This window comes from Scyliorhinus canicula, chromosome 6, assembly GCF_902713615.1.
Source record: "Scyliorhinus canicula chromosome 6, sScyCan1.1, whole genome shotgun sequence".
In the NCBI taxonomy this organism is placed as follows: domain Eukaryota; kingdom Metazoa; phylum Chordata; class Chondrichthyes; order Carcharhiniformes; family Scyliorhinidae; genus Scyliorhinus; species Scyliorhinus canicula.
Window position 1 is genome coordinate 35270841 of NC_052151.1, and position 12597 is coordinate 35283437.

Below are 12597 nucleotides of genomic sequence, written 5' to 3' on the forward strand. Positions count from 1 at the left end.
TCCAGTCTTCCGGCACTATTCCTGTCGACAAAGACGACATAAAGATCAAGGACAAAGGCTCTGCAATCTCCTCCCTGGCTTCCCAGAGAATCCTAGGATAAATCCCATCTGGCCCAGGGGACTTATCTATTTTGACATTTTCTAAAATTGCTAACACCTCCTCCTTTTTGAACCTCAATTCCATCTAGCCTGGTCGACTGAACCTGAGTGTTCTCCTCGACAACATTGTCTTTCTTCAATGTAAACACTGACGAAAAATATCCATTTAATGCTTCCCCTATCTCCACTGATTCCACACACAACTTTCCACTACTATCCTTGATTGGCCCTAATCTTACTCTAGTCAGTCATTCTTTTGTTCCTGATATACCTATAGAAAGCCTTAGGGTTTTCCTTGATCCTATCCGCCAACGACTTTTCGTGTCCTCTCCTCGCTCTTCTTAACTCTCCCTTTAGGTCCTTCCTGGCTAACTTGTAACTCTCAAGTGCCCTAACTGAGCCTTCATGTCTCATCCTAACATAAGCCTTCTTCTTCCTCTTGACAAGTGCTTCAACTTCCTTAGTAAACCACGGTTCCCTTGCTCGACAACTTCCTCCCTGCCTGACAGGTACATACTTATCAAGGACACGCAGTAGCTGTTCCTTGAAAAAGCTCCACATTTCGATTGTACCCATCCCCTGCAGTTTCTTTCCCCATCCTATACATCCTAAATCTTGCCGAATAGCTTCATAATTGCCTTTCCCCCAGCTATAATTCTTGCCTTGCGGTATATACCTATCCCTGCCCATTGCTAAAGTAAACATAACCGAGTTGTGATCACTATCACCAAAGTGCTCACCTACATCTAAATCTAACACCTGGCCGGGTTCATTACCCAGTACCAAATCCAATGTGGCCTCGCCCCTTGTTGGCCTGTCTACATACTGTGTCAGAAAACCCTCCTGCACACACTGCACAAAAACTGACCCATCTATAGTACTCGAACTATAGTATTTCCAGTCAATATTTGGAAAGTTAAAGTCCCCCATAACAACTACCCTGTTACTCTCGCTCCTGTCAAGAATCATCTTTGCAATCCTTTCCTCTACATCTCTGGAACTATTCGGAGGTCTATAGACAACTCCCAACAGGGTGACCTCTCCTCTACTGTTCCTAACCTCGGCCCATACTGCCTCAGTAGACGAGTCCTCAAGCGTCCTTTCTACCGCCGTAATACTTTCCTTGATTAACAATGCCACACCCCCCCCTCTTTTACCATCTTCTCTGTTCTTACAGAAACATCTAAATCCTGGAACCTGCAACAACCATTCCTGTCCCTGCTCTACCCATGTCTCCGAAATCGCCACAACATTATATTGGCAATGTTAGAAAAAGGTGTTAACATCTTTGGAACAGAAATAAACAAGCAGCACAAACCTTTGCTAAAATAAGCAGAATAGCTTCCGATCAGTTGTCATTTATCTTCAACACCACGGTGAACAGTGTCCATCCACCAGAGTCAAGGTGTCGATGTGTAATAGCAGAGAAAACAGAGCGTTTCTAAGTGTCATTTCAGGTGGGTTTGGCTGGCAGTTTCTATCCAGCTCTTGTCGGTGAGTTCCCCACCGCTAGCTAATGGCAGCACGGTAGCACAGTAGTTAGCACTGTTGCTTCACAGCGCCAGGGTCCCAGGTTCGATTCCCGGCTTGGATCACTGTCTGTGCGGAGTCTGCACGTTCTCCCTGTGTCTGCGTGGGTTTCCTCCGGGTGCTCCGGTTTCCTCCCACAAGTCCCGAAAGACGTACTTGTTAGGTAATTTGGACATTCTGAATTCTCCCTCTGTGTACCCGAACAGGCGCCGGAATGTGGTGACTAGGGGCTTTTCACAGTAACTTCATTGCAGTGTTAATGTAAGCCTACTTGTGACAATAATAAAGATTATTATTATTACAATGACACTTGGTGGCTTTTTCAAGCCCTGGGTGGTATCTCACCGGTTGAGCCAACACTTTGAATTATTTGATCACTGGGAAGCTGAACCTGCCGGAAGGACCGGCCCCTCGGAGATCGGGCCATCAGTTTGAAAGGGTGCCCCAATCTCCTGAAGTGAGTTTGAGGTTCTCCACTCCCCCATCCATGGGCAATGTCACCCCCCTCCACACACACATGGGTATTACCCTACATCCCCCCCCGAGTGAGGGCACCAAGCTATGGGGGCGCTTTTCAGGTCTTCCCACGCCCCCTTTTGAGCCCCCCCCCCCCCCCAACCCAACCTTTCGGGGCCCCCAACCTTCATACATTCCCCCCCCCCCCACCTTCCGTGAGACCCTCCATACCAGCCCTGCACCCATCCCTTCACCCCCACCCTTCATACCCCCTACAATCCTCATGGACATGGACCCTCCTCAGGCCCTGATCCTTGGCAGTGTCACCCTGCTAATGCCACCCAGACACCTTGACAGTGCCAGGGTGGTAGTGCCAAGATGCCCCGGTGTTGGGGGAGAGCCAGGGTGCCACCCTGCCATGTCCCTAACCACCCAGGGGCTTTCAATGGCCTGGGAGATCCTCCAGATGCTGTTCTGCCTGGCCCATGTCTGGGGTCTCCTTGGGGATTCTGGAAGCCGGTTAGATCTGGCGTCAGCATGGTTAAGTGGTTCCTTTTTTCTAAAACTAGTACCCAATTCTTTTTTTTCCCCAAAAAAGGGACAATTTAGCGTGGCCAATCCACCTAACCTGCACATCTTTGGGTTGTGGGGGTGAGACCCACCCAGACATGGGGAGAATGTGCAAACACCACATGGGCGGTGGTCCAGGGCCGGGATTGAATCTGGGACCTTTGCGCCGTGAGGCAGCAGTGCTAACCACTGTGCCGCCGTGCTGCTCCTGGTGTCAGCATGGTTAAGTGGGTTCTTTTTTTAAAATTTAGAGTACGCAATAATCTTTTTCCAATAAGGGGACAGTTCAGTGTGGCCAATCCAGCTACCCTGCACATGTTTTTAGGCATGGATGGGGTTGAGACCCATGCAGACACGGGGAGAATTTGACCCGGGGCTAGGATCGAACCCGGGTCCTCTGCGCCGTGAGGCAGCAGTGCTAACCACTGTGCCACCGTGAGTGGGTTCTTAAACCCAATTAATCACGCAAGACTGGATCCAGCCCATTGTAGGTGGGACCCAGATCGCGACGTCTCGTGACATCTGATTAAATCCCGCGAGGCATAATGGCTGTGGGAAAGCCAGGAAGAGAGCTCTCCCGGCATTTACCAACCACGCCCTGCTCCCATTCTCACCGGATGCAGCCAGTAGCTAGCGCCCAAAATTTCAAAAGTGGTGAATTTTTAAAAAAAAATAATTCTTCCATGGGATATGGGGTTCGCTGGTGAGGTCAGCATTTATCGTCCATCCCTAATTGCCCTTGAGAAGGTGGTGATGAGCAGCCTTCTTGAACCGCTTCAGTCTCTGAAGTGTAGGTACGCCCACAGTGCTGTTAGGGAGGAAGTTTCAGGATTTTGACCCAGCGACACTGAAGCATTATAGTTCCAAGTCAGGGATGGCGTGTGGATTTTAGGAAAACTTGCATGTGATAGTCTTCCCATGCATCTGCTGCCCTTGACGTTGCTAGAGATCGTGACTTTGCAAGATGCTGTCAAAGGTGAGGCTTGCTGCTGTGCATCTTGAGAGCCATTGTTGCGTTTTGTAATGTGGAATAACACAAGCTGCCACTTGATGCAGTTTTGAGTAAAAGATGCTCCAGACTTTGAAGCGAGTTCAATCTGTTTTATTGAACTATTGGCACAGTTCTCAATGAGTTCGACTCTCTGCTAATCTAAATGTAGTAACTCAGTCTAACTGAACCAGCCTTGCTCTCGGCCACGAGCTGGGGTGTGATGCTGAGGATACACCCTGTCTCACTCTGTAGATGTTGGTCTGTGGAAAGAGGCCGGGTGTGAGTGCCTCATCCCCTGATAGTGAGATACCACCCCTGAGTGTCCTGACTGCTCATTGGTCGTGTCCTATTCTATGTGTTCATTAGCTGCATGCTTGCATATCATGACAGCCATCACACTCCTGACTTGTCCCCTGTCCACTATCTACAAGGCACAAGTGCATTCTGCATCATAATTTTCTAATGTTTCAAAAAGCTCCTGCCCTCATATCGACTCTTCTTACAGTGCCTAGCGGTCGCTGATCTTTCTGTCGTAGGAAAGTTTATCTCAATGTTTTACTAAGGTTTCGATGAAGGTGGTGCCATTGTTCCACAAGGCTGTGCCTGCGTGCTTTGGATTGTAAGGAAGTTAATGGTGAATACGCTTTGGCAATCTTATCTATAGGAAACATCTACAGCAGGAACACTGTACACTGACAGATTTACTGCCAAGCAGTTCAGTTTTATTCAGGAGTTTGCTGGGTTATGACCTGTGGTGGCAGATGGTGTGTTTTTTCCCCCCCCACAATTTAATCCTTTAGCGTGAGAGAATTGATCGCCACACTCTGAAGGAAACGTTAAACCAAGGTGCCAGCTTGCTTATTCCTGCGGTCCTGCATTATCTGAAAGATCTCGCTGAGCTCTTCGATGAAAAGCAGGGAGTTTCCCAGCATCCTGGCTCACAATTTGCACCTCAACTGACACCAGAGACCAGACAATGAATCAACTGGTGATTCATTGCATTGCTGGTTTGGCAAGAGCCACAAAGTGTCGCACGGCAGATCACCAGAGAACCATGAAGGACTACTGAATTTGGGGGGAGATAGCAAACCCAATTCGGGGGACGATAGCAAACTGAGTTAAGGACTGTGTGCAACATTGACCTCTGCTACTGTAGGGAGAAATTTGAAAAGTCCCTAAGACACTGCCTGGTACAAGGAAATGCAAATTTGAAAAATGAGTTTTTTTCATCACTGCATTTGGAAATCAAGGTATTATAATTGATGGGTTTAAAAATGATAAAAGTAAATCAGACCACATTGCAGACCACATTGTAGGATCCCTACTCTACTCCCTGTACACACACGACTGCGTGGCAAAACTTGGTTCCAACTCCATCTACAAGTTTGCTGATGTTACGACCATAGTGGGCCGGATCTCGAATAACGACAAGTCAGAATACAGGAGGGAGATAGAGAACCTAGTGGAGTGGTGTAACGACAACAATCTCTCCCTCAATGCCAGCAAAACTAAAGAGCTGGTCATTGACTTCAGGAAGCAAAGTACTGTACACACCCCTGTCAGCATCAACGGGGCCGAGGTGGAGATGGTTAGCAGTTTCAAATTCCTAGGAGTGCACATCACAAAAAATCTGTCCTGGTCCACTCACGTCGATGCTATCACCAAGAAAGCACAACAGCGCCTATACTTCCTCAGGAAACTAAGGAAATTTGGCATGTCCACATTAACCCTTACCAACTTTTACAGATGCACTATAGAGAGCATCCTATCTGGCTGCATCACAGCCTGGTATGGCAACTGCTCAGCCCAGGACCACAAGGAACTTCAGAGTGTCGTGAATACCGCCTAATCCATCACACGAACCTGCCTCCCATCCATTGATTCCATCTACACCTCCCGCTGCCGGGGGAAAGCGGGCAACATAATCAAGGATCCCTCCCAACCGGCTTACTCACTTTTCCAACTTCTTCCATCGGGCAGGAGATACAGAAGTCTGAGAACACGCACGAACAGACTCAAAAACAGCTTCTTCCCCACTGTCACCAGACTCCTAAATGACCCTCTTATTGACTGACCTCATTAACACTACACCCTGTATGCTTCATCTGATGCCAATGCTTATGTAGTTACATTGTATATCTTGTGTTGCCCTATTATGTATTTTCTTGAATTTTGTTTAATTCCCTTTTCTTCCCATGTACTTAATGATCTGTTGAGCTGCTCGCAGAAAAGTACTTTTCACTGTACCTCGGTACACGTGACAATAAACAAATCCAATCCAATCCAAGTGGAAGAGATCGAGAGCGATGGGCAGGAGAAAGTAGAATGCACTTAATAATAATCTTTATTGTCACAAGAAGGCTTACAATAATGCTGCAATGTTACTGCGAAAAGCCCCTAGTCGCCACATTCCGGCGCCTGTTCGGATACACTGAGGGAGAACAGCACTTATTTCGGGACTTGTGGGAAGAAACCGGAGCACCCGGAGGAAACCCACGCTGACACAGGGAGAACGTGCAGACTCCCCACAGACAGTGAGCCAAGCTGGGAATCGAACCTGGGACCCTGGAGCTGTGAAGCAACAGTGCTAAGCACTTTGCTACCGTGCTGCACTTGGCCAGAGGTCTGACTCACCCATCGCAAATAAACAGCACCCCCACCATCAGTGGCAGTGAGAACTGCAGCATGTTTATCCATGGATGCCGCATTGAGAAGACCATTTTGTGGGCTTCTTTTCCTGCCGAGTGATCTTTTCAGTGCTTTCTGGGATAGAGAATGGACTTCTGCTTCTGCATAAATTCAGGTTCAGAGCTCCACTTTTCATTTGAAAATACAAATTTCTCAATATCAATGTCTTTATTTCAATTTGCGGAGGAGGAGAATGAGCATAGGGGCTAAGTTACAGCATTTTAGAGTGAGCTATGGATTCATTGTACGCAGATACAACCCAGAAAGATGTTACTCTGGCACCTTTGAAATGTGAAGAGGAGTAGGGGAAGTGGAGAGATTGGAATGCGAGACCTGGCAACTTGCTGGAGGAGCAAATAAGACACTTGACTTTCAACAAATAAATTGAGGCACTTTACAACTGCCTGTTGTCTTTATTCCTCCAGCAAAGCCCCGCCCCCAAATTTCCCACTAAAAAAATCGATCCCTTTGGGGGCATTGACACATGGCTGATTATGGAAACTTGCTGTGCACAAATGTCCTGTCATGTTTCCTATGACAGCGCTTACAACTTCACAATACAGTACGACATTGGCCTCATTGTCCTGAAATAATGTCTGCCTTTGTGCACGCATACTGTTTTTGCAAATATGCTGTTTCACAGATGGTTGTTTATCAGTTGCCATCAATACACTTGAGAAACCAAGTTGTGAGGTGCGGAGTTGATTTAGGCTCTGAGAAGTGACAGCTGTTTGATAAGGCACGGCAGATTGTATCGCTCTTCGATTTGCTGTGTGCTTTTGTTATAAACTCGCGACTTGACTATTCCAGTGCACTCCTGGCTGGAGGTTGCCCAAATATCCGCTGCCCATGTCTTAACTTGCCCCAGTGCTCACTGACCTACATTGGTTCCCAGCCAGGCAACATCTTGACTTTGAAATTCTCATCCTCCTTTTCAAATCCATCCCTGTCCTTGACCCCTTCCCTACCTCTGGAATCTCCTCCACATCAGAGTTATCTGCGGTCCTCTGTTGTTGGCCTTTTGGGAACTCCTGAATGTAATCTTTCTCCCATAGTTGGCCATGCCTTGAGCTGCCTAATTCCCCCGACATCTCTCGGTCTTTTGATGTTGTTTTCCTCCATTAAGGATCCCCTTAAAACCAACCTCTTTCACCAAGCTTTTGGTCATCTGATCTCCTATTTCCTTATGTGTCTTGGTGCCATGCTTTGTTTCAGAAAGCTCCAGTGGAAAGCCATGGGATGTTTTCTGTTCAAGTTGCTGGATAAAGTATTTTCGACTGTGTTCGCATGGACATGAAGTCTCTCTGAATACAGAAGCTTGTGGGTTTGGTGGAGTTCTGTTTTCCTGTATAGGAGATGCAACAAAATTATAGGTCCAAGACGGAAAGGTAAAAAAATCCCTGTCCTCGTCCCACCATAACTGAACATAGGGGGCGGCACGTTGGCAGAGTGGTTAGCACTGTTGCCTCACAGCGGCACGGACCCGGGTTCAACTCTGGCATTGGGTGACTGTCTGTGTGGAGCTTGCACTCCACGTGCCTGCGTGGGTTTCCTCCAGGTGCTCCGGTTTCCTCCCATTGTCCAATGATGTGCAGGTTAGGTGGATTGGCCGTGCGACATTGACCCTTGGTGTCCAAAAGGTTAGGTGGGGTTACTGGGTTAGAGGGATAGAGTGGGGCGTGGGTCTTGGTAGGGTGCTCTTTCCCAGGGTCGGTGCAGTCTTGATGGGCCGAATGCCCTCCTTTGCTGTTGGGATTCTATGGCCGGGATTCTCCCAAAAGGAGACAAAGTGCCGACGCCGGAGTGAAACCCGGAGTGTTTCACTCCGGCGTCAGAGGCCGTTCCTTTCCCCCTATTCTCCCACCCCCAGGGGGCTAGGAGTGGCAGCGCGTCAATCTCTGGCGCCGGGCCTTGACACTTGCGTCAAAGCGGCACCGTTGCGGTTGCCGTCTTCCCCTCCGCTGCCTCACAAGACATGTCAGAGTGATCTCGTGGGGCGGCGGAGGGAAAAGAGTGTGCCTTTCAGAGACGCCGGCCCGACGATTGGTGGGTACCGATCGCGGGCCAGACCCCTCCTGAGCACCCCCCTGGTGCTCGATTCTTCCTCTGCCCCCCCACAGGCCCCACACGCAGCGTTCGCGCGCTGTTCACGGCGGCAGCGACCAGGTGTGGTTGGCGCTGGCGTGAACCGGTCGTATTAGGCAGGCCGCTCGGCCCATCCGGGCCGGAGAATCGCCACTCGACCGGAGCGGCGATTCTCCGAGCGGCCTGCCGCAAAACGCGACACGCCATTTTGGGGGTGGTGGGAGAATCGCCTGCGGGTGCCAGGGCGGCGTGGCGTCATTCGCACGGCACTCCCATGATTCTCCCACCCGGCGTGGGGTCGGAGAATCGCGCCCTATGATTCTATGTCTGTCTGTGTGGTGTTTGCACTTTCTCCCCATTTCTGCGTGGGTTTCCTCCGGATGCCCCTTTTTCTCCCACAGTCCAAAGGTGTGCAGGTTAGATGGATTGGCAACAATCAACGCACGGGGACAGGGCGGGGGAGCGGGCCGAGGTAGGATCCTCTTTCGGAGGATCAATGTGGACCAGATGGGCCGAATGTCCTTCTTCTGCACTGTCGGGATTCTATGGACCATGAATGACAATATAAGGCCACGTTCTATCCACTATCTAATGAACACACTTTCACCAGAACCAAGGTCATGCAAATCCTTTTGTTGCCAGTTTCAAATACATTTGTTTCTCTTAAAATGTTTAAGCGGATCTGCCCAAGGCAGCGGGTGGGTGAGTAACTTGGCGGAATTTCTGCCCTTGGAGAAATTAACATTTGTCTTGGGTGGGAGGGGTTCTTCTCGAGGTGGAGGGTATTCATCTCCTTCCTTAAGGATTGGTAAATGTCCGGGGGGGGGGGTTATTTTTTTTCTTTATGCTATAAGTATTCTTGTTTTTCTTTGTAATTACAAAATGGGGCTTGTGGGGTGTTTAAGGTGGTGAGGTTTTACGAAAGTGAGGAGGTTTTGTTTTATGATAGTTGTATAAAGGTGGTTGTATTTTGTGCTTTACACAGAAAGTGAAAATGCCTCGAGTAGCACAGTGGTTAGCGCAGTTGCTTCGCAGCTCCGGGGTCACAGGTTCAAGACCCGGCTTGGGTCACTGTCTGTGCGGAGTCTGCAAGTTCTCCCCATGTCTGCGTGGGTTTCCTCCGGGTGCTCCGGTTTCCTCCCACAAGTCCCAAAAATGTGCATTGCCCTTCGTGTCCAAAAAAACGATTGGGTGGGGTTACTGGGTTACGGGGATAGGTTGGAAGTGTGGGCTTAAATGGGGTGTTCTTTCCAAAGGCCTGATGCAGACTCGATGGGCCGAGTGGCCTCCTTCTTCACTGTAAATGCTATGAATAAAAATATGTATTTCAATTAAACACTTCAATTAAGGGCACTGAAAGCCACAAACGTCATGACCAAAGATGCGGGTAACTCATGTAATTGCGGGCCAAACACACCCTGTTTCACAATGTTTCTTAAACTCATCCCTTCTGAAATAAAGAAGTGAATGCCCACAGTCCAAGTTATCATTCTAATGTTTAACGTCTGTTCATGGGGTGATTAGAGTCCGGGTGTAAGACCTTTGTAGTTAGGTAGCAGACTGGCTATGTTAATAAGTGACATCACTCCCTTTGAGCGATGGTCCATTTGCCCTTGTGTGACAGGTCGGAGGGTGACAACCTTCTTTCCCGTAGTCAACTTTCCTTGACCTTTTTAGCTATCATTGAACTCAGTTACCTGTTACACTGTACTGAACCTAAACACAGCAATCAGGGTGAAATTTAGTTGGAGTCTCTGATGCCTTGCTTTTTTTTAATAACTAATGCTACTTATTTAACAATTATAGTGCAGAGCTCTTTATATCTTTGTTTAATTTGATGTTTTACAAATTACACTTTCAAACAAATTGTCTGCCATCTAGCCACAAAGCTGGCTTAGTTACAGGAAACAAAGGGTAATGGTCGATGGCTGCCCTTGCAAATGGGAAGTTGTTTCAAGTGATGTTCTACAGGGCTCAGTGTTGGGAACCGTACTGCTTTGTGTTATATGTTAACGATTTGGACGGTAACATGGGGGCACGATTGGGAGACAATTTGCAGACGACACAACGATTGGCCGAGTGGTGGACAGTGTAGAGCACAATCTCCAGAATGATATAGATGGATTGATGGAGTGGGCAAAGTGGCAGATGGAATTCAACACCGAGAAGTGTGAGGTCATGCATATAGGGAGTACATCATAAATGGGAATATACTAAAAGGGGTGGATGAAGTGAGAGATCTTGGCGTATAGGTACACAGGTCCCTAAGGGCAACAGTTCAAGTAGACAAGGTTGTGAAGAAAGCAAATGGAATGCTCTCCTTCATTGGCAGAGATATAGAATATAAAAGTACGAGTGTAATGTTGGAATTGTATTAAACACTGGTGAGGCCACAATTGGAGTATTGTTCCGATCACCACATTCCAGGTAGGAGGTAATTGCTCTGGAGAGAGTGCAGAGGAGGTTTACAAGAATGTTGCCAGGGCTAGAAAAGTGTAGCTAGGAGGAGAGATTGGATAGGTTGGGATTATTTTCCTTGGAACAAAGAAGACTGAGGAGTGACTTAGTTGAGGTGTACAAAATCATAGGGGAAGTGGGCAGGATAAAATTGAATCCCTTGGTGGAGAATTCTAGAACCAGGAGACATAGATTCAAGATAAATGGCAAATGGTGAATGAAATGAAAATCGCTTATTGTCACGAGTAGGCTTCAATGAAGTTACTGTGAAAAGCCCCTAATCGCCACATTCCGGCGCCTGTCCGGGGAGGCTGATACGGGAATCGAACCGTGCTGCTGGCTTGCTTGGTCTGCTTTAAAAGCCAGCGATTTAGCCCAGTGAGCTAAAGAGGGGACATGAAGAAGAACTTTATTACGCAGAGGGTAGTGGGAGTCTGGAATTCGCTGCCCCAGTTGGTGGTGGAGGCAGAGACCCTAAACTCTTTTAAAAAGTACCTAGATCTGCACCTTAAGAGCTGTGTAAACTACAGGGCTATGGACTGGGTGCAGGAAGGTGGGATTAGAAAGGGCATCTGCGTGTCCTAAAGCTGGCATGGACAAGATGGGCCAAATGGCCTCCTTCTGTCCTGAACTTTTCCATGATTCTAGCTGAGAATGCAATATGTAAATGTAAGTCCTCCTTTTATCCTCTATTTTACTGGAACACTTTTGACATTTTTCATTTCCCACACCAGCCAATCCTACAAGCGTTCTGAGTAAGACATTGGTGTAATTTCCTGAGCTTTGAGATGGGGACTGGAAATTTTGATTCCTATTGTTCCATGGGTAGTGGAGAAAATATGGTCACCTTCTCGGTGTTTGATGCATGTTCTTGAGGAACGGCGCCCCAACCCTCCATTTACCAGGCCTTCTATGTTGTGATCTAGAGTATGAACCGCATACCAAATTATATCAATTGTACTCAAAAGAGTGAAACAGTTAGGAATGGCATTAAGCTTCATGTAACAACGGCAATCAGTTGGCCATACCAAGTATCATTGTTATCACTGAATGTGTACATGTTGTTTACCCAGTTGAACTGTCCCTGGGGGTCACAATCCATTTCAAAATGGTGGCCGGTTTCCAGTTCTATCTCCTGATGGTCCTGCGCTACATATTTACAGAAAAGAAGAATTGTATCGTTCATAGTCTGTCTGAATGATGTTACAAAGAGTCAGTTCCACTTTTCACAATCAGCCATCTGGCTGCAACTATAAGTAACCATGAGCATTTGAAATCTCGGCAAAGCACTGACAGTGCAGTTCCTGATCTCCACAGTTAAGTTGCATAATTGCTCGTGCCGGATCCAGCCAAATTCACAAACACTAAAATAAGTTTCTCGAGTCAATTTATAAGCATAAACCTTGGTTAGTCAAATGTTTTCTTTTTGCATCCAAAAGCAGCATGGTGATATAGAATGGCGGCAGATAATGCTGGCGCACCAATTAGCTTGGTCATCAAGTGCTAGGGTAAGGGTTAGCAGCTACCATTCACTACTGACCTAGTTCTCAAGCATTGTTACAGACAGAGGTAGTGAGGAGAGGCTGGGTATCTTTTCAAAAGACAAAGGGCGTCTTAAACTGCTCAGAATTAAGAATGCACTGCTAAATTAATTGGTGCTCAGAACTTTCCACTCTTGTTCTCCTAAGATCCAAATAGTTTGTTTTTGCGGTGGGTGAGCT

At 47.6% G+C, this 12597-nt stretch overlaps 1 protein-coding gene across 1 annotated transcript in view; it reads left to right on the forward strand.

Moving 5' to 3' along the window:
* The window catches only part of traf3ip2a (TRAF3 interacting protein 2a), a 114104-nt gene that overhangs the window by 46964 nt on the left and 54543 nt on the right, over window positions 1–12597 (forward strand). The gene's annotated exons all lie outside the window — the stretch shown is intronic.